At 42.7% G+C, this 27099-nt stretch overlaps 1 long non-coding RNA gene across 1 annotated transcript; it reads right to left on the bottom strand.

Moving 5' to 3' along the window:
• Positions 1-198: 198 nt before the first annotated feature.
• Positions 199-10157, bottom strand: LOC132220337 (uncharacterized). Its single transcript, XR_009449771.1, has 3 exons — positions 10048-10157; positions 9166-9255; positions 199-1181 (listed from the first exon to the last, which is right to left on the bottom strand). It is a non-coding gene; the product is annotated as an uncharacterized LOC132220337 (long non-coding RNA).
• Positions 10158-27099: the final 16942 nt, after the last annotated feature.

Genomic DNA, 27099 nt, shown 5'->3' with positions numbered 1-27099 from the left:
CGTTTGACCGCCAAAGGGGTTGCGACCTACAGGTTGAGAACCGCTGTGCTAGTGGCTTCTCAGACTGAAGCCAAAATTTCTTATGATCTGCAGTGAGCTTCTTGATCTAGTCTGCCTCTCTTCATTTTAATCTCTCACTGATTGTACTGTCATTTTCTATCCTCTAGTCTTTCAATCCTTGTTATATGCATGTTTGTATATTCCCAAATTATTTTGTTGAAACCTAACTCCCAGTGTGGTACAATTTGGAGATGGGAACTTTGGGAGGTGATTAGATCATGAGGGTGTTGCTCCCATGATGGAAGTAGCTCTTTCTTTCTAACATGTGAGGCTATAGGAAGAAGGTGACCATCTGCAAACCGGGAAAAGTTTTCACCAGACATTGAATCTGTTGGCCCTTTGATCTTGGACTTTCCACCCTCCAGCACTGTGAGAAATAAATGTTTGTTGTTCAAGCAGTCTAAACTAACTAAAACAGTTCCTAAGACATGCTATATCCTTGCTTCTATAGGCCATTATTAACGCTTGAAACACTTTCTCACTCAATGACTTCTTTGCCACCTAACTCCTACCTTTCCTTTACTTCTCATTTAAGGGTCTCACTCTAAAAGTTATTTCCTCAGGCCGGCCCTCCTTATCTCCTTAGTTCAAGATATAACCTATTGAGTACTTCCGTGCCACCTACATCCCCTTTTGTAACAACACTCATCACATGTGAATTAGAGGCCTCTAAAGTGTGGCTGTGAGTACCACAAGGACAAGAACCTTGTCTGTCACTCAGTCTCCAGTCCCTGGCTCATACTGTGCTCCATAAATGCCGAGTGACTGAAAAGCCGTTGTCTAACTTTATTTTTCAAAGAATTAGTTGAACTTTAACTATCTTCCAATTTTGTCTTAAAAACTAAATATCTAAAAAGCATCAAAATATGAAGTCCTGAACTCTTGTCATCTGTCTCTTGGTATTCACTTACAGTGTATTGGGGTTTCCCTAGAGGAATCTGGGCTTCTTGTTGACTGGATGAGGACTGGTCTTTTTGGTCCAACTTCAGTGTGGTCTTCTTCTTCTACTTTGGGGTCTTGATTTCTTTCTTTCTTTTTCTTTTTTTCTTCTGGGATCTGGGGTCAGAGTGGTAGGGACTTTTGTGATGGAATATCTGATGTATACCTGTGCAAGACTCCATCTGAAATAATTCAGATTAAAGGCCCCTAAATTGTAGAATAGGAAGATATTTTCTAATGTTCCCCAGTACAGGAGATCCATTTTCATATTTATATTTATATTTATATTTATATTTATATTTATATTTATATTTATATTTATATTTATATTTATATTTATTTCTCATAAGAATCGATTTCCTAAGATTAGATCTTAATTTTTAGTTCCATTTTTACCCAAATGCATTGTGTCCTGTCCCCAGCAAAAGGGGACAATAGTTGGCTCTTTATCTCTGTCCAAAGACTCATCCTGGACATGTGAAGAGTTCATAATCAACCCCCCTAGCTTTTTGTTGGGTAAAGTCAGAAAGGCTCCTCAGTGAATAAGTTCCCTTTCCCGAAGATGGGTTTCTACTGTACTGCCAAGTTCTGTTCTATTAAAAATGCATCATGCTTAGAGAATTTGAAGTCCTTCCATTTAAAAAATGCATTAAAAAACCAACAGCAATATAACTCCTGGAAGACTAAGAAGTGTTGTTTTCATGGAAAGTTACTTTTCACAGAAAATATTTTATAGCTATATTATAATTTGTGGTAAATATGGATGTTTCTGAAGGGCTCTGTGATTTAAGACTGCAATAATGGATGAATATTGTGGCGACTCTCCAGAGTGTGAACTTTATTTCCAAGATTCTTTCTAATTCAGTTTCCAGAACTATTTCAATGACTGGTACAGATTACTAAATATAAGGGGGAGGGAAGGAGCAGAGGGAGGCATGCGGGGTGGGAAGGAGAAGGATTTGAAGCCAGATCTATAACTATCTCCTTCTGTTTGTCTGACTCCTTGTCTTTTTTCTCAAATTCAATCAACTTCAACAGGCCCCAGACACCCTGAACACAAGGTGAGGCCTAAACAAAACATTTTCTGTGTCCAGGAAGCTACTAAAATAACCTCTGCAAGTCATGTAATGGGCATTCAGGGAAACACAAAGTAAACAGGCACATGATGAAAAGGCTGATGAGGGCTGTGCTGATGAAAATGTCAAAGAGAAAGCACATGTTCATCCCAATCAAGATTCAGCTACAAAGGTTGGCTTCCTTTATAAAATTCAGCCAGTGGCTTGCCTGGCCCTGGAACTTCTCCCAAAGCCCCCTGGATGCAGCAGCCTGCTGGAGTTGGTATTCCACGTAACTTCCTGGGTTCCAGCTTCTTCATCAATAAAATGAGGAGACTGGACCCTCTGGGATTCAACACTACCCCTCTGGGATTCTCATGTACAGGCAGACTCTACATAAAAAGTGAAGACGAGAATAAAAATGCACAGAATGGGTCCATTAGGAGGTGAATTTCAGCTTTGACTTCTGAATTCTATTGATCAGCTGGTTCTTTTTAAACTCAAATTTGAAGTGTTTGATTTAGAAATTTCCAGTGCTGCCTACCGTGCCTAATATGTTGCATCTTCTCTTTGTAGGAGGGTGTACCTTGAAGTGATATATGGCATAAGGCCATTACCATCTTCCTGCATGACACTGGCACCTGTTGTGAGATAATACTCTGGGTTTGGGCCACTCAGCTGTAGCCATGGCCCCAACTCTAATAGGAGTCCATTATTGCTAGATCTATATTAATGCTACTAGGGAAGATGGATAGGTTGGACAGCATCTACAGAGAGAAAAGGGTACATTTTCTGTACCTAGCAAATGCTTTCTGAATATCTTAGTATACATGTGTGCACACACATAGGCGCACATGGACTCTCATGTATATGCAATCAACAAGGAACACATTTCACATCCCAGTACCCTGCTCAGGCCCATCAGAAGCCACTAGAGATGGGGTGAGCAGGCACTGGGATGTGACATAGGAGTGAAGATGTGAGGGGAATGCCAAGGGCAAAATATAAACAGGGATGTGTGGCCTCCTGCTCTGACCCTGGTCTTCTCTGCATTTGGAGTACCTTTGCCTGGGCAGGCACGGGGCCCGGGGCCCAGCTTTTCTCTATTGTCCTTCCTGATCCACATTCCGTTGTGAATCTTCATTCGGCTTACGACACTGTGATAACTTCCAAAATCTTTTATTGTGTTATCCAATTCAGGATATAGGTGGTTTACACGCAGGCAAATTACCTGCGCATAGCTGAAATCCAGCCTCACCCGGTTTGGTTATAAACCATGCTTTTCAACAAACAGACTCCCAGTCATTTTTAGGCTGGATAGGCCACATCACGCTAAATCTCAACCCTTAAATCTCAGACGCTTAACTAGCAAGCCATAGTTCTTGCTCACACTGTGTGTCTATTAGGGACTTGCAAACAGTCTGCTCATTGTTACCACTCAGGATCTCGTGCGTGGAAGCTGAACCCAAAACAGGCTTCCGTGATTCCAAAGTCAGGCAAATGGGACCGTGCTGAGCTATACACTCACTGTTAAAACTGCTGCCTGGAGATAATACATATTAGTTATACTTATGTATCTTTGGCGAAAGCATGTCATATGGCCAAGCCTAATGTTAAAAAAGCAATCATACTCTTCCCCCACGGTTGAGCAAATATTGGTTAACAGTAGCCCTCGTTCACCTTATCTGAATGGCCAGGCTCATCTTTCATCCATCTCCCACCTTTTCTCTGTTTAGGAACCTTTTTAACCTCCAACTTGGTTGTTCTTCTTTCAAGATCTTACATCTTGAATCTCCTAAACGTTTTTATTTGTAGCACAGTTAGGGTATCAAGATTCTGCAAGAGGCCAGAAATATCTTGGAGTGCATTCTGAATAAAAATTTACCCTCTCACTTGATGAACTATTCCCAATTTGACCCATATTAGAAAGTCTAGTAACCTTAGAGTTTATTTTACAGATCTTATTTTGATGGATACAGCAATGCTGGATCATTCTCACTAAAGATAAACTGCTCTCCAGGGTATGTCACCAGTATTCCTGATTAGCTGTGTGACCCTGGGAAGACACCTGACAACTCAGGTAATGTTTTTCTATGAGTGGATAAGAGATAGCTCTAGATGTCCAACAGTCTTCTAGGTCTACAATTTTACGATTCTATTATTTCTGTTTATAGTCTCCCAGAAAGTGCATTACTTACTATGCTCTACACCTGAAACTTATATTGAGTATCAACTGTATTTGAAAAAAAAATAATTAAAAAGATAATAGACAAAAACGAACAAAAATGCATTAACTTCTAACATGTGTTGGAGATAGTGGGAGTTTTACAATTCTAGGTATGCCAAGTTGAAGGTCATTTTTGAGCATGCTCTATGGAGATCATATAGAACCGCACTGTACAGGTATGGGGAGCATCTGGTTCCAGATGCTTGAGTGGAAAAGTCGGGGGAAGTAAGGACAATGATGTGGTCCACACCCACAGGAGCCCATGAGTTACTTGTGCACACGGCTGAAGGGACACACACCCGCCAGCATTCTTCTGTGTTTGACACAGGACAGATGATCTTTGTGGACTCCTCTGGTTAGGACTGAGAGACAGTGACCAAACTCTTTGATTACAGCATCTTGCTAGCTATATGGCTTAACTTATATTTCTTCTTTTTTTTCCTTTGGCATTTCAGGGACTATACATGGACTGTTTCTTTAAAAAAAAATTATTTTTTTATTGATTTCAGAGAGAAAGGGAGAGAGAGAGAAACATCAATGATGGGAGAGAATCATTAATCAGCTGCCTCCTGCACGCCCCGTGAGTGGGGATCGAGCTCGCAACGCGGGCAATATGCCCTTGACCGGAATCGAACCCGGGACCCTTCAGTCCTGAGGCCGATGCTCTGTCCACTGAGCCAGACCTGCTAGTGCTGGACTCTTTCTTGTGATCCCCCTTCAAGATCACTGACTTCCTTCCCAGGACTTTAGTCTTGGTATCTACCCTTCTAAGTAGCAAAGAACTGATTGGAAGTTACTTTGGAATCCACTTGTGGGCCCTCCAAACAAGTTTATATACTCAGTGTACTTCCTAACTTTTGTTCACTTATCCACTCATTCGACAAGCATTCACTGAGCACTTCCTGTGTACCAGGCTCTTTATTGGGCACTGGAGACCTAAACACCAAAAAGGCAAAGGAGACAGCCTCTGCCCGGGTGGCCACCATAATCTTGCTGGGCTACATAGATAAAGAGTGCATGGCCAGTGCCATAGCATCTTGGAGTCAGAGATTCGTTGGGTGAGTCAAGAAAAGCTCCAGAGAGATATTTGAGTGGGATCTTAAAGTGAGTTAAATTTCACTAGGCAGAGATTCAAGATTCAGGCAGAGGAAAGAGTTAGTACAAAGAAACACAAATGAGTAGACGTAACTGTTTCAGGAACATCTGTTCCCAATACATCTCTGATGTACTAATTTTCTATCTTTCCCAAAGATTTCCTTTCCATTCCCTCCACATTTGAAGGTGACCTGGGAATAAGGTGGTAAACATTCAAATCAGAAAGTGGGGAGGCTTGTGTGCCATGTGGAAGTGTCCAGCCTTGCTAATGACCAGAATAGAATGGTAATCAGTCCCCTGGGGAGTCCTGGTATAGAGGCATGTAGCCAGTGGACAGGAGCCCAGGCCTGCTCACTGCCAGACAGTCAGGACTCTGATTTCTGTCCTGCCACCAACTATCTGTGTGATTTTAGGGATGACTTAACTTCTGTAAGCCTCAGTGTTCTCCATTAGTGGGAATAATAGTATTTTCCCAATGGATTGTGAGGAGTGACTGAATTACATGCCAATGTGTTAGAATGGTCCCTGGCATATATTAAGCAGTTTAATTGTCAGGTGTTTTATTTTGCTTTTTTCTGTTATAATCACCATTTTGATAGTTTCCAAATTATATTTCACTATAATTATTGGGCAGGAAATTTATTATCTCACAGTGATTTCTCTTATAGTCCTCAACACTCCAATTTGGAAAGGAATCATGGGATTAGAGGCAGCTTTAATCAATTTTCTATCGACTAATTTCTGTTGAGTATTTTTCTATGAGCAAGGCCTTATGTTAGCTACTGAAACAGTATATTTTAGGGGAGAGAACTCTGGGAAAACAAATTTTCACCTTGAATCTGCTAAAAAGTAACAGTGTGGTTTTATTTGAACTTCAGTTTCAATGTGGTTTTCAGAGGATAATAACAATTGTAACCTGCTCTAGTGGAGAACTGTTTTCTGCATGTTTTTCATTCCTCCCTTTTTTCTATCTGGTGTAGACCTTGCCTTTCTTTGGGAATTATTCCTTCCTCTAATCTTGCATTCCCTTGACATTCTGTTGAGGTTGTGAGATTTATACATATTGACATGGGAAGAGAATGTGCACATTCCCACCTCAGAGCAAGCCAAAGGAAACAGCAGAGAATACAGCAATGAGAGAGAGAGAGAGAGAGAGAGGAGAGAGAGAGAGAGAGAGAGAGAGAGAGAGAAGAGAAGAAGAAGAAGAAGAAGAAGAAGAAGAAGAAGAAGAAGAAGAAGAAGAAGAAGAAGAAGAAGAAGAAGAAGAGGAGGAGAGGAGGAGGAGGAGAGGAGGAGGAGGAGGAGGAGGAGGGAGGAGGGGGAAGGGGAGGGGAGGGGGAGGGGAGGGGAGGGGAGGGGAGGGGGAGGGGAGGGAGGGGAGGGGAGGAAGGGAAGGGAAGGGAAGAGGAAGGGAAGGGAAGGGAAGGGAAGAGAAGAGAAGAAAGAGAAGAGAAGAGAAGAGAGAGAAGAGAAGAGAAGAGGAAGAGAAGAGAAGAAGAGAAGAGAAGAGAAGAGAAGAGAAGAGAGAGAAGAAGAAGAGAAGAGAAGAGAAAGGGAGAGAGAATATCATTGAATTGTTGGAGGCATCAACCCCATATTCTGGTTCCTGAACTCACCAAATCTGTCCTGGATTCTTCCTTTGGGTGTATGAGTGTAGTAAATTTCAATTTCTACTTAAGCTACAGCAAGTTTGGCTTCTGTCATTTGCAACCAAAACAGTCCAGTGTCCCTGTCTGCTTTGCAGCATTATTATGTGGGTCAAAAGGACAAGTACACAGAGTTCTTTAAAAATTTAAAACATAACAAATACCAACTGAAACAGAAAGAACTGTGAAATATAGTTCTTTTTTATTAGAGAAATGAGGTATTCCACACTGCCAATGTTAATTATTTAAGAACAGAGCGTGAATTGCACAATCTGTATAACTGGATCCAAGTTTACTAATTTGCTGGTTGCTAGCACTTCTCACTTCAAATTTCTGTGGGACAGATGCTATAGGCAATTATTACTGAAGAGAAGACTGAGATTAGGGCAGTTACAGAGAGGACCCACAGGAATGCTGTGAGTTGTGACCAGGGAAGACTTCAGAGTAGAGGTAGGATTCGAACTGGGCCTGACAGGTAAACACAATGCTGATCCAAGTAAGGAAAAGGGTTTTTGGATGTGGAGGATGCTGTGGGCTAAAGCACCACAAATATGTACTGTCCTACTATATGTGGGTCATGCATAGAGGAAGTCATGGCTTGCATAGATCTTGGAATCTGCTCCAGCTACTGTTACAAGCCACGTAAATCATCAAATACCAAAGGTCTGCAGTATTTAAGCAAACACACAAAGAGCATATTCCACATTCCTGTGGGTCCTCTCTTATAATCCAAGGCCTTTCTTCCCTCTGGTTAGCATTTTAAGATTTCCCTGGTGCTTGGAACAAGTTGGTGTCACCTGAAGACTTCATCTGTGTGTGAAATGGCCAATTCAGAAAGCAATTAGCCCCTGAAAGTTCCTTCTTGACCATCCAGTTGTTATCACTTTTCACCACCCTGTGGTCACTGTCCTTCCCAGTTTCATCTTAAACCACACTTGTGGCTAAGCCTCAAGGCTGTAAATGGAAATTATTCTCCCGAAAAGAAAAGCTTGATACTATTATTGTTAAGTCGCTGCAGAATTCCAAGGTTTCTAGGGTCCAGGACAAAATGTACACATTGTTTTTTTTCTTTGTTATTTCTTAAAATGCCACACTTAGACATCTTTCGGAGTTAATTTATCATTTGACTGTGGGATCTCAACAGCACATGTTTTCTTCCCTCAGTTCAAGCAAACTCACAGAACTGTAGTCAAGTTCACTCATTATAAGGCATAAAAAAACCAAAACCTTGATTTCCCCACCTACAAAATTTGATCTATAACATGTACCTTTACAGAGCTATCATAAGAATTAGCTGAAATAATTCATGTGGAAGGATCTTATGAAGCACCACAATAATAAAAGCAATGAAGTAAGAAGACCAGGTGTAATTATTATTTGTGACTTTTAGTCCCGGCCCTAGCTCCTAATTCTGTCCTCCCTCTGTGATCTTCATGACCTTCTAGATTTTTCCTGACACGGGCTCATGTTCATTCTAGTGCCTGACAGGTACCTGAGGCTAAAGTTTACTAATTTGCTGGTTGCTAGCACTTCTCCCTTCAAATTCCTGCCAGGCAGATGCTATCGGCAATTATTACTGAAAAGAAGACTGAGATTAGGGCAGTAAGTGCCTCAAAGCAGCTACACATGAGACTTACCACTGCAGAGCTGGGTAAACAGGGACCTGCAAGGCAACTGACTGCAGTGAGAACCAACCAGTTGGAATGTCTAGGCTGAACCAAACAGGGTTAGCATGATGACAAAGCAATGAAGGAGAGGGAGAGAGTGGCTAATTCAAGAGGAGACCAGGTAATGAATGCCACCTGCAGCTCATTTTTGTGCTTTATAATCCATCATTTTCTTTTCGTCTGTGAAAATATCCCCTGGGAAGAGGCTCTTTGGCAAGAGGGAAGCAAGGCATGCTTCTCATCTTTTCCTCTGTGCTCATCCCAACTGAAAACAAACAACTCAAGGCTGGTTGACTGCCTAGCAAACCCAATTTGCTTCAAACTCCATTTTCAGTCAATTTCATAAGCACATTCTTCCAGGAAAGCTGAAATTATTTTGTGGAAAAGGTTTGGGGTATGACCTTTGGACAGAGACAGTTGAGGTTATTGCCTTATGGAGCATAAGCTCAAGAAAGGACCCAAGAGGACAGACCTACCTCTCTTTTTAAAGATGAGGACGCCGTGGTCAGAATGGACAAAGGACTTGACTGGGATCTCACTACCGTGTTTCTGCCTTCCCCAGTGTCCTAAAGGCAGAGAGAGGAGAATAGAAAGAATTGCATGATGGAGGTGGAATCGGGCGCTGGAAATGACCTTGTCAATGATCAGGCTGGGTAAGTGGCAGTGAATAATGCCAGGGCACGACATATTTCTTAGAAATAGAGAAACAAAAGAGTAAAAACCAAATTGGGACTTGGAGCAAACAAGTCAAAACCAAGAGCCAGTACTCGATGGGAGGAAAGTGACATTAGAACAGCTGAGGATGATTTAGGGTCAGCATGGTGAAAACAAGCTGCCTCCAAATTAATAAAAACCAACACAAGAGTATTACAAAGTGAACCCAACACCTGGGAGGCCCCCACAATCTCACCTGGTCTATTTCCCCCTTACTTTCCCTTCACCCACACAAATGCAGCCAAAAGCTCATACCCATTTCTGGTATTGTCTCCAGGGCTTGCCTCAGGCTCTTCTCTCTGCCGTTTCCTCTCCTATAGGCTCCTCAGGTCCAAGCAAATGCTATGGGTCCTTCTAACAGCTCTTGTTACCAATTTCAATGAAGAATTTTCTCCCCACACCAAGCAATTTTCAGACACCATCTGGGTGTCTTACACTCAATTCTGTCTACCTGGAGACAGCCAGGTCTCAAAGGTTAAGGGTTCAGCCCTATGTGACTGCTCCTCCCCCACTTCCTCTGCCACTCACAAGTCCAGGCTGTCAAGGGAGGTTCTGACCCTTGGGCTATAGATTGAGGGTTTCAATGACCCCCTACTCAGGTCTGATTAGTTTGCTGGACCAGAAAAGAGAACCATTTTACTTACTAGATCACCAGTATATTGTGAAAAGATGTAACTCAGGAACGGCCAGATGGAACAGATGCATAGGACAAGGTAGGGGGGAAAGCGCCAGAAGCTTCCATGCTCTCTTCAAGCACCACACTCTACCTGCATTTCCACGTGTTTACCAACCTGGAACCTCTTTGAACTCCACTCTTTTAGGGTTTTATGGAGTCTTCATTAACACAGGCATGGTTGATTAAATCACTGGCTATGGGTGATTGAACTCTATCTCCAGCCTCTTTCCCCTCCCTGGAGGTGGGTGGGGAAATGAAAGTTCCAACCCTCTAATCACAGTGCTGTTCCCCTAGCAACCAGCTCCCATCCTAAGGAAGTCGCCTCATTAACATAACAAGAGACAGATTTACTACTCTCACCACAGGGCATTCCAATGATTTTAGGCATTCTGTGCCAGATGTGGGTCTAAATATATATTTATTATAAATTACAATATCACACTTTCAAAGACCAATTCCGTTCTCATGAAGTCTTACAATCATTCAGGCTGAAAGTGTTCTCTCACCTTGTTGACCTCTAGTGGCACCAATACCAGCACCTGTCTAAAGCACAGTGCTTATGTACTGGCATTGCAGCATTATCTCTTCCCTCTTTTTGGAAAGTTTATGAACAAGTCATCTTCTATCCCTTACCTGTGTGCCTCACACATAGTAGGTGCTGTCAACGTAAGAAACGTTCAAACCGGTAGATAAATTTTATGAGTTTACTTGAACCAAAATGACAATTGCCAGGACACAAAATCTCAATGGATTGAGAAAATGCTCGGAGAAAGAGTGACAGTTTTGCACCTTATTTTATACATTACAAAGGAGGAGGCATGAAGTGCTTACATGGAACCCATTGATGATAGATTAGGGAGGTGCGAGAAAGAAAAGTGAGGAAGATCTTTGGAACTGGATAAAAAGTAAAACGAATAGACACTGCTTTTTGTACACTGGTGGGCATGGGATAGTTAACAACACAATCCTGCTTTGGTGCAGTGATTGTGCCCTGAGGGGTCTGGAAAAAGGAAATTACTGGACATTCCAAAGGTTTGTTATCATAGATGCAAAAAGACAATAGGCAGGCTCAGTGAAGGTAAAGATTAACCTTTGTCTGGGAAGATGCTGGCCTAGAACATGACTACCTGTTATGATTCGCTTTTAGTTAAAAAGTTTTACTTTCAGACCACCCTTTGTGGTTAATTTTGGTCTCTGAGTTTGTAAGGCTGCCATGCAGGCCTCCCCTGAGCTTGTCAGATTTAGAATGTGGTGCTCCCCACCCCCCCTTTTATTGTCTACAGTGTTCAGAGAATTTGTGCCAAAGGAGTGGTCACCTGGGGAGTACACATGATATTGGAAGCATGGTATGCTTGGCTTTAGCCAGATCCTTACTAAGGGTATTGTGTCCCCAAGTAAGGAGAAATGGTGAGAAGTTGAGAGCCTTCAGAGGAGAGCCACAGAGATGATAAATCAGGTTTTAATAGGCTAAAGAAAGTCAATTTAATGGAAAAGAAAACTTGAGACCTTTCCAGAGAAGTGAGGCACATGCATTGATCTTTCTCCAGACCCATAAAGAGCTTTTACTAGAGAATTGACCGCAGCCGCTTTTCATCTCTGATCAAGACAGATCAGTAGAAAATTAACCTAAACAGAAGCATCATTGAGATCATAAATAGGGAAACTATTGCGAGAGAAGGCGATTAAACTTTCAGATGAGTTATCAGAGGAACTTGTAGACTTTAGGTCTCCAGAAGACTATTAAAAAACAGATTATTGAGTGTCAAGGCCAGGTTAGAGGCTCCCTCTGGAATGAATGCCATGGAAGGAACTTGACAATCTTCTCTCACACCTCCTGTGTTGGCCAGGTGTCAGCCTCACAGGCCCAGCAGTCAGTTCCAGGCTGGTTCCAGCAGGTGGCAGCCATGCGCAGTGAAAGTCCACAGGTCTAGCTGTCCAGACCGCTTTGAAAAAGCCGGTCTATTAGGTTTGGAATTGCAAAGGGACCCATGCAGGGTGTGCAAACGTGTATTAAGCACATCCCCAGGGAGAGTCCAGGAAGTCTCCCCAGAGGACCTCTCACTTTCTCCATTCCTGCCCCATCAGGGCTCCTGGGCGTTAAGAAAAGTGCATTAGGCAACTTGGAAAAACCTTCCCGCCACACAAGGCATTCTGGCCTATATGGGACATTTTCCCAGCAAACCTCCAGGCTCTGTCTCAGAGAATCAGAGTGGTGTGCTGAGACTTTGTGATCGGCTTCTACACACCCAAGTATAGTGAATAACGCTTTACCCAAACCAAAGTGAAAGAAACAAAACAAAAAACACGTGGTGAAGAGGAACGATGGCAGTGAAAATTCAGGAGAGCGGTCAGTCACTTATATTTGGCTTCAAAGATACATGCACACAGGGTGTCTACATGCGTTTGCTTGTGCTATGTCCTGGGAACTCATGGGCTCTGCTGCCACTCAACAGGCTGGGTGTTGGGGCAGCCCTATGGTGGGCTGAGGGCAATCTTTGCCTATGAATTGATCAGGCCTCCCACAAGGATGCTCCAGATTCAATGTGACAACCAAACATGTCAGATCCTCTCCCAGGGAATACACGAGCAAGATGAACCCAGTATGGAATAGTGAGTTGCTGCTAACCCCCTGAAGAAATAAGGCTTGCTTTTAACCCTACCCATGGGATTGATGGGCCCCAGAGTGCCTTAGACTTCTGAGTGGGCTTTCTTTGTATTCTTCCATCCCCATCTAATGCCCCAGTGACCCAAGCATGTCTCTCCATGAAACCTGAAGTGTGTAATAAACACCAGGAGTCTTCCTTGCCCTGCCACCCCCACTACCTGACAGAGAAGCCTTTTGAATTCTGTTTTACTTTTGCATCCTCTGAAGTAAGAGTTCAACTCAACAATCTAGGTGGCTGGACCCCTAGAAATTGCAATGGTGTTGTGTTGATAGGATGGGATAAGCATGAACTCTTCGGTTCAAGAAGAATTATTGTACTTTTCACATGGCTCCTAGCAGTAAGGCCTGGCTGAGCTTGAATTCCTGTTATAGCTCTTGTGAAAAGGACCTACATGCTCCATAGCTCCCTTTGCCCATTTGTAAAACAGGGAACATAGTACCTAGTTTAGGCAGCTGTAGTAAGAATTAAATGAGATCAGGTTTATAGGGCACATGGAATAGGGCCTGCATGACATAGTAAGTACTAGATAATGATAAATGTTGATACTGATTCTTTGTCTCTTCCGTTCAGTTAGACTATGTGATCCTATTAACATTTATATTTTTCTGGCACCATAAGTTATCAGTTAGTATGCACCGAATGAATGTGGGAAACATGCAGGAAAAAAATGAAGAGGACTTTTGAGTTATTTCAGCTAGGTTTGAATAAAATTGTGTTTTGGTCTTCTGGTTTTCAATATTACCTGCTCTGCTCCCTTTGAGTAACATAAGATCATTTTTCTTTTTAATGTCTTAGGCCTACTACATTTTGACATTCTTTAGATTAGGAATCATAACATCCCAAATTGTTTATTATCTTACAGCAAATGCCCTCTAGGTTCAATCAACTGAAAACGGTGGCAGTATTCCCCGGCAGGCAGAACATTGGCCTGATGTCTTTTTGTAAAAGACATGGGTTTATTTTAACTCTGGGGTTGAACCCAAGATGTTGATAGGTTGGAAGATGGAGGTGGGAAGACGGAATGCAGCCAGGGGTGGATATCTCAACACAGTCCCAGCTTTGAAAATGCAGTGCTTTCTTTGGCCTTATTTCAGATGTCAGACGCAGCAGGGTTGACATCAATATGCGGCAGGCCATGGATTATGGCTGCCTCTAATGACTGTGTTCCACTGTGTTTATTGTTCTGGATGTTAATATATAGAGTAAATGATAGTCCTTTAATTGAAGGTTGGAAATGCCCCATACTAAGGCACTCGGGTGACATCACCATTAACCACTCAAGTGAAACCCTAGACACTTTCTGGCCAGGAAATTACAGCCTCGGAGACCATCTTCCTATTTGTGTATATGGTATGTGTGAGGAAGAAGGGGTCCAGTGGCTGGCCTGTACCTTACAGGCTGCTCTGGATTTTACTGGGAGGAGAGAGACATCATTTGGAAACTAGCAAGAACACGTAAGTTCTACAGGCAATTTCAGCTAATCAGAACCTTAATGGAACATGGTCCTTCAGGCTGTGCGAATCCAGGAGAAGAGAGAGGGGTCTGCTCTCTCTCTTTCTTTAGCACTTTGAAGTGGCTCTTCAACGACTTTCCTCAGTTTATTTGTGGGATCAATAATGCCTCCATAAGAAGGGCTTAATAAAAAACAATTCCTTATCATTATTGAGGCTGTGGCTTCTGAGCTATAAGAAGTCTGGCCATGCTATTGAACCATGAACTGGCCCTAATTGTTTCCACGAGGAGCTATATTAGTTGCCGATTGCTGCTGTAACAAATACCACAAACTTGGTAGCTCAAAACAACAGAACTTTATGTTCATACAGTTCTGGAGGTCAGAAGTCCTAAATGGATCTCACTGGGCTAAAACAGCATCTTTTCTGGAGTTTCTAGGGGGAGAATGTGTTTCCTTGCCTTTTCCAGTTTCTAGAGATTGCCTGCATTCTATGTCTTGAGCCTTCTTCTAGCAACTGCATAATTCTGATCTCTGCTTCTGCTGTCAGATCCTCTTCTCTGAATCTCCTGCATCACTCTTTAGACTATGAAGACCCCTATGATTATAGCGGGCATCATTTCCCCATCTCCAGGTCAGCTGATTAGCAAATGTAATTCCATCTGTAATTTTTAAAAAATATATTTTTATTCATTTCAGAGAAGAAGGGGGAGGGATAGAGAGATAGAAACATCAATGATGAGAGATAATTATTGATTGGCTGCCTCCTGCACTCCCCACACTGGGCATCAAACCCGCAACCCAGGCATGTACTCTGGCCAGGAATCAAACCATGACCTCCTGGTTCATAGGTAGATGCTCAACCACTGATCCATGCCAGCCGGGCTCCATCTGTAATCTTACTTCCTTCATACCATATAACACAACATATTTGCAGGTTCTGGAGATAAAGACATGAACATCTTTGGGGTGAGGACATTATTCTGTTTACCACATAAGATACTAGGTTAGGTAGGCTCTATGGAATTGAAATCTAGATTGGGAGTTGAAGACTATTGAGACAGTGCAATGATGATAAAAGGCTGTTTCAGATGTCCTAAGAGCAAAGTAATTGGATAAGTCATGGCGTTATAGCTTACTAAGAACACGCGCTTGGGCTCAGACAGAACTGGAGTCAAATCTTAACTTGCCACTTGCTGGCTGCTAAACTCCTGTTAATGAATTTCCATTACTATAAAATGGAAGCAATAATATGTACCAGATAAGACTGCTGTAAGATGTGAGATAATACAGATGAAATGTCCAGGGTGGTACCTGGTACTTAGTAAGTGTTCAGTAATGGGTGGTTACATGGCAAAAAGAGTTTCGTTCTTTTACCTGCCTCCTTGTGAGGCATGGTTTTCCCTCAAATCCAATACCCCAAATTAAGGATATAGGAATTTTATTCTAAAAAAAAAAGGAGAGTCAACATGTTACATTGTCTTAAGAAAGAGAGTTTAATTGAATCTCTCTTTATCAAGTATTATTATCACCTACAGGCATGTGTGTCTGGCATTGTGCTAGGTTCTGGTCTCCACCCTGGTGTGTAATGAGCCATGAAGATGTCATAGCTGATAGCTAAAGGGGTGCTAAAGGAATTGAGGCAAGGGAGACAGAGGGAAAGATAACTGGGGCAGGGGAAGTAGGAGGAGCTTTCAGAGATGTTAGAACTTAAGTTGGACCTTGGAAGAAGACAAAAGTTAGAGAAGATGAAAAATAGGGAGGAAATATTAGGCAGAGGGTTTGGGGATAAGTGATGTGAGCAAAAATGCCAACATAGGGATTTCATGTTTAAGGGACAGGACAGATGTGTTAGGTAGCTAAACTGTGGAACAGGAATCTGCAAAGGGAGAATGGGACTAGATTAAAGAGGGCTCTATCAACCCTAGGAGATTTAAGCTTCTTTATCTTATTCAATTTGGTATGACACACAGTGGGTGCTCAATACCATTTGTTGTTTTGTCCTTACCTGAAATAAGGTATTTGAACACAATTCTTTGGACAGCGAGGGATCACAGAAAGAACAAGATGAAACATGCAGAAAGCAATTAGGCCCCTACTTCCAGTGTCTAGCAAAAGAAAGGAAGCCTTGATGATAGTGGGAATGGAAAAGAAAGCTACGCAAATCTAAATAGAAATCTCAAACATGTTAACTGTAAAGTTCAGACATGACTTGGGTATATTTGCTGGGCTCATGGGGCAGGTTTGCAAAGTGGTAATTGGCTAGCTTGTGATTGGAACAATTACAGTGATTCCTGGTGTCCAAAAAGAAATAGGGTGTCCAAAACCTAAAGATGATGTATCAGTTACCTATTGCTGTGTAACAAACCAACCCGTAAATCACTGACTTATAACAATCCTCTATCTAATTTGTGTTTCTGCAGGTTAGAAATCTGGGCTGGATGGTCTTTCTGGTCTTGGCTGGGCTCACTCCTGTGTCTGTGGTCAGCAGCCAAGTCAATTGAGGGCTGCTGGCCCCAGAGGCCTCAACTTGTCATCCCAGTTTTCTACACAGTCTTTCATTATCCAACAGTAAAAGCATGGAATTATTTTCATGATGGAGACAGGTTCCAAAAGAGCTCGCAGAAGCATGTGAGGCCCTTGAAGCATAGGCTTAAAACTTGAATACCAACACTTTCACTTCATTCTACTGGACAAACTAAGTCTCTTTCCTTCGCCTGGATTCAAGGAGTAGGGAGGTAGACCCCATTTCTTAATGGGAAGAGCTATAAAGTCACATTGTGCAGAGTGTGACAGTTGAGGCCATTTTTGTAATAGAATCCAGCACAGTCAGAGGATATTTGGAATGCTCAGCTAAAAAAATTATTTATTATTTTCTTTTTATAGATACAGCTACATTGAACTCAATAACAATTGTATGGTGAACTGTACAACTCTTGTTTTGTTACCATTCCAACTGTGCCCAAGAGTTCTGTGAATCCTCTTGGGTAACATACCAAATAGTCATGGAAGGGAATTGGACATCCCAAGCTGGTCTTGGTGGGAAATGTTATGCCCTGAGTTGTTTTTTTCCCCTTGAGCTTTGTGGTGGCCTGGACCACATCACTGGCTTCTTTTGATTGGTCCACTAAATGCCATAAAGAACAATGAACATAGAAAGCATTTAGATACTCTCCTGTTATGTTAGCATTGGCTATAAATTTGGGCTGAGGTTTTAAAGGTGATTTTATTTTATTTTCATGACCCACAGAGAAAATAGGTGGTAGGAAGGAAACAGGCTGCCTGAGCCATCCCCCTCTTATAGGAAAAATGCATCCTGCCACTCCTCTGAGTTCCCTTAGCAAAAGCCTACTCCTGCACTACATATCTGCCTGTGGTTGCTGCACATGTTGACTCTTTGAAATCACACATTAATGACCCAATGTAGTGAACTTGGTCTATCATGCCCGAGAACTGGGAGAAGAAAGAAGGACAGCAGGTGGACATCTGCCAGAGTCTGCAGTTGTCTGGAATGGAAAGCATCTAGAATTACTGGCAGGGCCCTAGAGGCCTGACCAATTCCTACAAGCATTAGCTTAGGGTATAATTGGCACATTGTCTCCCTACACCAACTGCAGTGCCACTTAAGGAAAGTGGGAACCCGGAAGATGAGAAAGTCCTGGAGAGGAGTGGTGGTCCCATTAGGTCTGTATCTGATGTTGAAGCAGCTGCCAGGGTCAAAGACTCCTGCCAGGATTCAGAAGGAGCCAGGTTTTCACTCCCTGTCCTGGACCCACTTCTCTTCCTGGGCCTCAGCTCTGCAGGTTAATGAGAGGAATTGCTGCAAGGTGGGAAGGAGGAGGAAGAGGGAGGGTAATGGGGCAGCTGGAGCAGCAAGAGCTTTTGGCATCCTGTCAATGAACTGGATACATTCAGCTCAACCCAAGTGGCTCTGGTCCAGCAAGGGGAGTCAGGAACTCCAAGCTCAATGCCAGTCCACTTTGGGTCTGTTTTCTTTCTCCTCTCACTACCACTGACACGTTTGAATGTAACCCTCAGTCCTGCAAATCCACCTTCCTTACTTTCCTCCCTAAAGTCTTGAAATAGAACTGCTTAAAGATTGACCAAGGTCAGCTAAATAAGAAGGGGAGGGAAAGTTGCCCATTTTTGTGCATCTTAGGTATCATTAACTCTTGAGTCAGGAACAGTTTCTTATACAAACTCTTTCCCTTAGACCACTGCACATGAACTGATTCCTAAATGCACCTCATACATTGCACCTCCATGCCTCAGCTCAGATCATCCTTCCCACCTAGAATGCTCTCTCTTTTCTTGTGTGTTTTCTTAATTATTTTAGATTTTATCATCTCCCCATTTTCTGAATCTCATATGCCTTATCATCTACATCCTGATATATGTGACTTAGTACTATTATTTAGCTCTCTTGTGTCTGGGTCTCATATTCTGAGTGAGCTGTACACTTTCTTATATCTCCAAATAGCACCTAGCTCATTGCTTTGCACACAGACTCTCAACAAGTGTTCAATGTTGATGGCATTTCAAATGCCATTATATCCTCCCCAAATCTGCTGTTAGTGCTTCTGGTGAACATTGATCATATTTCGTCTGTCCAGCCTCCATTATGCCTTCTGAGTAGTGGTCCAATTTCCACTGGGGCTAATTACTTCTCACTCACTGCTCCAGGTGCCTGCATTCCACCTACAGAATCCCAGAGTGAAAGCTCCTTCCCAAACTAGGTCTGTGGCATGTGACCTAAGTTTGGCTGAGGAGCTGCTCTGTCCCATGTTTCTGAAACTTGAGTGAGGAGTCGAAGGACAGAAATGGTTGGAGGCCACTCCTTGCCAGGTGGTGGCAGAGGCATCCCAGCCAGATTGGTCCACTGCGGGAGGGCCTTTCTTCCTTCTGCGCCCGGCCTTCTGGAGCTTTAGGTTGTGGTACGTTCTTGGTCCCACCCTCCAGCCACCTGGCAGTCCTTCTAATGAGGAGTCTTGCAAAGCAGCAAAAAGTCTGTCTGTTGTTTGTTTATGTTGCTTAAAACCATGCATTCCTAACTGATACATGCTTGATTCCCAGCCTGTATCAACACTCTCTTGGAAGCACACAGCAGCCTTCTTACTGAACTTCTTATCTTCCATTTTGCCCTCCTTCAGTAAGTTCTCTACATTCTTCCAGAGTGTTATGTGTAAGACTAAAAGTTTAAGTTAAATGCTGACTTATTCTTGCTTTTGATATAAAACATCCACGCCTATGCACTTCTCATTTTCCTGTGCCCTGTGCATGTGCTCCCGAATCAGGGCAGCATTTGGCCCAAGAGCTAGGCTTGAGTCATGTGACACTGGCCAATTTATTAAACCTTTTTACAGCATTATCTTTCTCACATGTAATATGGAGAAAGTGCTGCTTCCTAAGGTGCTGGTGAAGGTTTAATGGGACAGTGCACCTGCAGCTCTTACAGCGGGACACGCCAGCTCTCAGGAACTGCCAGCCCTCTTTCCCCCACCCTCCTGCCCTCGCTGAGCTTGCTGCTCCCGGATGGGTCTTGACAAACCTTGGATGTGCTTGGATGCAATGAAGCTCCCCCAGGTCAGGAGGCCTGATGCAGCATCAGAGTGTCATTGGTGCCCTGTTTTGTGATGCCAGAGAAATGAGAGGACCTAGAGGAAGAATAGGCATGGTATATTGAAGCAAAACATTTTTCAGTTGTGGTGTGTTAAAGAACAATTTTGATTATTCTAGTGGGAGGACAGGGTTTTTTTTATTATGATGCAGTCAACCTCTTAGGCAAGTGCTTTTTAAAAATATGGCTGCAGTTCAGAGCCAGATGCCATGCCTGTTTCTTGGTTCTTCATCTGTTCCCGGCAGATAAAAAAAAAATGAGAGGCTGTGTACTCTGTGCAGTATGTGGAAGTGAACATCTCCACTAGCAGTTATGTCCTCCTACCCTCATTTTTCCATGGTTGTTTTTAAAAATCTTCATATTCGAAATGGCCTATTTGTTACTGCTGCCAAAGCTTGAAAGCAATGTGAGCTAATTATAGAGGGAGCTTGCCTAACAGAAGGGCCTTTCACTAGCAGCTGAAGGGAGCTGTTTCCCTTTTGCATCAGGACAGCTTGGTGGGATTCAAAAAGTATATGGCAGCCTCTAGTAATTTCACGAGAAAGCACACAACGAAGGGGGATTTAGATCACAAGCAGGGTGAATATACCTGTGTTGGATGATGTGATAAGTCACCGACGTGGCTGTTGGAGTTGACATGGATGTGTAAACAACAGGGCAGACTCACAGGACTATCACTCTTTGAGATATCAGAATTCCAAGTGTCAACTAACTAAGAGTGAGCAACTTTCAGGACAGTGATGTGCTATGGCAGCGAAGTGGTTTATTACCCACATTACCATTAGTCAGTATAACATGATGTCAAGGAGAAGGGCAGAAGATATGGGGGAGGAGTGTATTGTCACAGTACATGAAATCAGGAATTTGTGTGTGTGTGTGTGTGTGTGTGTGTGTGTGTGTGTTTTCTTTTCAAGGGATTGGAAAAAAAAGCACCTTATGTGAGATCAGGCTGGTTATTCCCAGGAGCTACATTTGTCTCATCTACCTTTCTTATTCCTCCCCTAATTACTCCCCATCTAAGGAAGCCATAGGTCCCAGCTGTGAAGTGCTCAGAGTCCCAAGCTCCAACTCCACTGAAGCTCTTGTCTTCACCATCACAACACCACAGGCATACAGGAGGCAGGGCCTTTCTAGGGATCTGGTCTCAAGCTGGAAGCCAGCAGGTCTCAGGCTGGAAGTCCTTGTGCTAAGCAGGGTCACAGCCCAATCCCCACAGAGGCCAGAGAACATCAGAGATAGATATTTCACATGACACTCCAGCTTGGTCAGTGATTGGGACAAAAAGTAGCATGCGTGCTGACTGCGAAATGAAAGTACAGTCTTCCTCTCTCCTGGGGAGCAGGAATCCCATTGTTTGGCCCATGTGACCTAACGGCACTGTATCTAAGTGCCTTGGGAAGTCACTAATAACTGTGCCTATTAAATGGTGGGAAGGTGATGACATGGATTTCCTCACACTCAGCCAAAGCCTCAGAGGGGCATTCCAGAGGGAAACCAGACGGCTCCAGTGTGAACCCTTTTTCTGCTTGCCGATTAGGTTATGAGGAAATTGTGACTTGAATCTTGGTTCAGGAGCCGTATTTCCTTTTCTATACTAGACCTCAGGGTAGGTCTCAGGGCCCCAAATTAGTCAATATTATTCTATAAAATGCATGTAAATTCTTGTCTTTTCACTTGAAATATTGGGAACTTGAAGGGGAGATGACTGTCTTGTTCCTGCCAACCTGGATTAAAGCAACAAACAAACAAACAAACAAAGAACACCCCACCAAAACAACCTCCCCTGAAAACAACAACAACAGTATGGATAGAATTTCTTTTGAGTGTTTCTGAAGACTCTGTTTCCGCGCACTTAAAAAGCATCTATATGCCATGCATATGCAGGAGAGTTTGAGAGTGTTTTTCCTAAGCTGATATACCAGTTCATCCACAGTCTCTGTTTCATACATTTACCCCCCCCCCCCAACCCAACCAGTGACATGCTCTTATAAGTTCATTGGCCTGTTAGGGTATCTAGTGTGTGGCTGTGAAATGAAATTTTACTCTGTGAAGAGATCTGAATTCTATTTATTCAAAGCTATTTATCCAAAGAAAGCAAAACACCTATTTGAAAAAATATATTCACTGTCTCCTATATTTATGGCATTATTTACAATAACCAAGATACAGAAGCAAGGTGTCTACTGATAGATAAATGGATAAAGATGTGGTATAGATGCACAATGGAATATTCCATAGCAATAAAAAAAGAATAAAATCTTGCCATTTACAACAACATGGAAGAACCTAGAAGGTATTATGCTAAGTGAATAAGTCAGACAAGGAAAGACAAATACTATATGGTTTCACATATAAGTAGAATCTAAAACCATACAACAAATGGACAAACAAAACAAGAGACTCAAAGAAACATATAAAAAGGATGGTTACCAGAGGGTAGGGGGTAAAGGATGGGTGAAAAAGGTGAACATAGTGAATAATATTGCGAATAATTTTGCCTGGTGACAGAGGATTATTAGAACTAGTGGAGTGATCACTTTGTAAGGTATAAAAATGTTGAATCACTATATTATACACCTGAAGCTAATATAACTAATATAATGCTATATACTAACTATCTATACTAATAAAAGGGTAATATACTAATTAGACCAGATATCTTCCAGACATCCTTCCAAACTAAGCCACAGTGGCGGGGGCTGAGGCAGAGGCGGTTAGGGGTGATCAGGCAGCAGGAGAGAGCAGTTAGGGGCAATCAGGCTGTCAGGGGAGGGAAGTTAGGGGACAATCAGGCCAGCAGGGGAGCAGTTAAGGGGCGATCAGGCCAGCAGGCAGAGGTGGTTAGGGGCGATCAGGCAGGCAGGCAGGTGAGCGGTTAGGAACCAGTGATCCCGGATTGTGCTGGGATCGGGCCTAAACCAGCAGTAGGACATCTCCTGAGGGGTCCTGGATAGGAGAGGGTGCAGGCTGGGCTGAGGGACGCCCCCTCTCCCCATGCATGAATTTCGTGCACCGGACCTCTAGTACTTAAATAATAATTTGAAAAGATGAAAGCATGACATAGTGGAAATAAGGTGAAATTAGGCATAGTACATGGCTTTTACACCCAATTCTGCTTAGCTCTGGGGCTTGAGGGAATCCTTAAACTTCAATTTGATATATAAAAAAGGAATTAAAACTCCTAATACTCGCCATGATTGAAAGGATCAGATAAAAATGCATTGAAAGTGCTTTTTACATTGAAAAGCCTATACAAGTGTGACTGGTCACCAATAACTTCCAAACAACTTAAAGAATACACCTCCTGTTAATATAGACATGCCAGAACCAATCTTTTAAGATGGTTCTATATTTTGAAGGAATCAAAAGTGATTCAACCTTAAACAGCCTTTCACATGACTTGCTTTTTATGTGGACATTTCTGAGGACTGAAAGGGTTGCCTCATTATTAGAAACTCACACGGTAAATTGAAGTGTTCTTGGTGCTGAGTGATAAAGTTACTGGGCGTGTCATTTCCTGACAGATTTCCTACTGTCTGCTGAATTCATGTTTTTCTTGGTTTGACTCTTTTACTGAAACCTCTCTGAGTTCCTGTTATTGGAAACCATAGAGACAGCTTTCTCTTCTGCAAAGTGAGATAATACCTCTGAGGGTTTTGGTAAGCGCTGTGAAGAGTTTATTGTCCATAAAGCATTTACAGTCAAACATTGCCCACTATGAGTATACAGTAAATGTTAGCTATCATTGTTATTGCTATTATTAGATTTATTTTAATTATCCTGGGTGTATCATACATGGCAATGGTCAGTCTCCCTTTGGCCAGCCATTGACTAAATTGAATTTCATGTTCTACTGGAAACAAGAGTATGTGGCGTATGTAAGAAAAGCTGATACGATTTTGACTTCTTAAAGAGGAGGGGGATTGATCTTTGAATGCTTTTCTCTTCTTTAGATGACTAAGAAATGCCAGCCCCGTATACAGGTGTGAAAGCCCAGCTGCCACAGCAGCAGCTTCACTGTACGTATTCTGCTTCCCAGACACATATCTTGAGCAAGAGATTCCAGTTCTTTAGAACAGCCACTGTCCAAGTTCAAATGCGGCTGTCCCTTCCTGTCTGCACTGGCAGTAGGCCAGGGGGTGCCAGTGCCACCTACACTGTGCTCTGGTGAATTAACTTTAGGGCACAATTCTTGGTTTGCATAGAAACCATGACGATGGGAGGATAACAGCAACAATGTTTTAAGCACTTCTCTAACACTCAGTTATTACAAAAATCCTACAAGGCAGGTATAATTGGCATCATTTTTCCAGAGGAGGAAAAGGAGGCACAGAGAGGTTGTGTCTCCTGGATAGTTAATGCAGTGCCAGGATTAGAGCACAGCACCTTTACTCCCAACCTTCACCCCACGGGCGCCTGGCAGTGCGGCTCTGGAACACCACAGCAGGAAACACGCTCCTTGTGAGATGTGGTGGGCGGTCCGTGCTGTGTGGAGGTGGGGATAAACACAGAGTCCTTAAGTGTGAACCTGTACTGTCTCTCTAGTGTCTGTTGTCAACAAGGGGCAATTGTTCTGTGGACTTTTGAGTAAAGACAATCTCCTCATTGCTCAAAAGTCAGATAATTTTGAAATAACTTACAAAGGGTTCCATGTTTGTGAGCTACGTCTCCTGCTATGCCCTCCTTCATAATTCATGTCCTGACGGAACACTGCATTGCCTGCAGTTGCTCTCACCGTGCAAGCCACTCCATGCTTCTGCAATTTAGCATGCTGCTTTCCCAGCTGGCGCACCTGTTCCCTCTTTTCTTGCCTGACTAATCTATTCATCCTCAAGATTCAGATCAATTACCTTCTTCAGGACAACTTTCTAAGCTTCCCGACAGGGGTAAATTCCCCTTTTCTGTGCTCATACAGTGTCCCATGCATACTTCATTCCTGCTTTTAACACAACTCATCCATTCATTTGTTCATTCATTCATTCAGTTTACTTTTGAGCACTTACATTGTGCCAGGCATTGTCCTAGGTTGTTGCCTTTATGGAGAAGATGTACATTAGAAAATATTTTTTTAAAAATATATTTTTATTGATTTCAGAGAGGAAAGGAGAGGGAGAGAGAGAGAGAAACATCAATGATAAGAGAGAATCATTGCCCCAACCGGTTTGGCTCAGTGGATAGAGCGTTGGCCTGCAGACTCAAGAGAGAATCATTGATTGGCTGCCTCCTGCACGCCCCCTATTGGGGATTGGGCCCGCAATCCAGGCATGTGTCCTGACTGGGAATCGAACCAGGACCTCCTAGTTCATAGGTTGATGCTCACTACTGAGTCAAGCTAGCCAGGTATATATGAGAAAATATTTGCATAAATAAGTTTGAGTGACAAAGGTGAAAAGAAGCACAGAGCAAGCTTGGTGAGTGAGGTCAAGGAAGCTTTTTGCTGACAAGGTGGCATGTAAGTGGCATCTGAAGGGCTGAGCTGGACTTACCCAGGTGAAGAGAGAAGGGAAAGAATGATTATTGATATATTGGTTCACACACCCATGGCCTCACTTCGAGTTTAAATAATGTGTGGAGAGGCATTGGACGTGATTCATTATTACATCCCCAGAAACTGGTGCGGTACCTAGAACATTTCAATGTCTGTTGAACTGAACAAAGCCATTGAATGATCGTCCAAAGCATGAGGTCTTGTCAGAGAGTACCAGAAAGCCCGGCTATGTGCAGGCCCTGGCCACAAGGGAGGAGGAACTCCCATCATTTCTTTACTTCCTTTAGCCCTCTTGGGTTTCCTTTATTCAAATTGTGGCTTTCTCTCTCCATTCTTACTACACTGCGCTTCTCAGAAGGTCTTCCAAAATTCTTCCCACAATTACTGTGGGACAACAGTAAATAGTCTGCAATTTCTAAGGGCTCAGCATCGTTTAGTCCTAAAAACAGCTGTATATTGACCTCTTACCACCCAACTGTGGTGTGATGGAATCTGAGGGCCCAACCTGTGAGGAAAGTGCCTGGATTTCAAGACCACGCCTGCATTTGTTTGACTGCCTGACAGAGAAGGGAATCCAGCCTTTCTCCAGGCCATGTCTGAGGCTCTCAGGCTGGGAGCCTATCTGCCCAGGACAATAAACCTCTCCAATCCCATCCAGAGAAAGATTCCCGTTGTTAGAATTACCCGGGAAGCTAGCTAGAGGGAGGGTATAGAGTCTGCCCATCTTGGTTCGGGACCCAGGTTATTTCTAACTTGCTTCTGAAACACTGCAGTCGCAATGGAGTGAATATTTCTCAGGGCTGGCAAAAAAAAGTTTGAAGAGTTCTTCAGTTCATCTTCTTAAGTTGAAATATGACCGAAGAGAAAAAAATACAGATCTAATTTTTTAGTAATGAAAGATAAAATTATCTTTAACACAATTAAAAATTTGATTTAAAAAAGTCTTGCTTATTTTTATCCTGTTTTCAGCTAAAAGTTAATCTTTTTTTTTTTTTTTTTTTTTTGCTTGGTGCTCAAGGAAAATGTACAAGTTTTGGTTATCATCCTTGGCATAACCCCCTTGGTAGCCTTGAAGATAGTTTCCTGGATCAAGCAAAATCATGCCCATTCTTTAAACATTTTATCCAGTCCTATTTAGCCCTTTCATCTTTGTCCCTAACCTTAAAAAGAAAGTATGTTACATTTCAAAACTGACCACAGGTCAAATAGAGACTGGGATGCTAAGAGATGCTTACATGAGCCTATGTCTCTGAAGTCCTTAAGTGACTTTCCAACTTGTTCTTTCCAGCTGACTGGTAGCTGGCTGGCAACATTGTGGGTTGAAGCCATGCACTGGTACACACACTTCTGGAGAAATATACACAACGACCTGCACAGTTTGGAAGGACAATAATTGCGTTCTTCCAATAGCATCTAGTCTCAAATTCTTCTTTCTGGGAGGAAAGAAAGCATTAGGCTTTCCACCGGGCAGCGGATGGGTCTGTTTTATGCTGGAAAAGTGCTGTAGATTGTGGATGGGTTACACTAAAGTAATGTAACTATAATGAAGATTCAAGGAACAAACTAATAATTACACTTGAAAATAAGACACTGTTAATTTTTCTGAGCTGCCTTCTAAAGGTTTAGTGGTTTGGCTATTTGGATCTCCATCATTTCCTTTTGAATACAGAGACATGGAAGACTCCGGTGGAAATAAAATATTTCATGGTAGCAAAAGTAGAAATACAAAAGGTGTTACAATGATTTAGGTGGAACAGCTTCAAGCTCTTTTTAATTTGGGGAGGAGGGAGTCAATGAAT

Source organism: Myotis daubentonii, chromosome 1 (assembly GCF_963259705.1).
Source record: "Myotis daubentonii chromosome 1, mMyoDau2.1, whole genome shotgun sequence".
In the NCBI taxonomy this organism is placed as follows: Eukaryota; Metazoa; Chordata; class Mammalia; order Chiroptera; family Vespertilionidae; genus Myotis; species Myotis daubentonii.
This window is presented reverse-complemented; position numbering and strand designations above follow the sequence as displayed.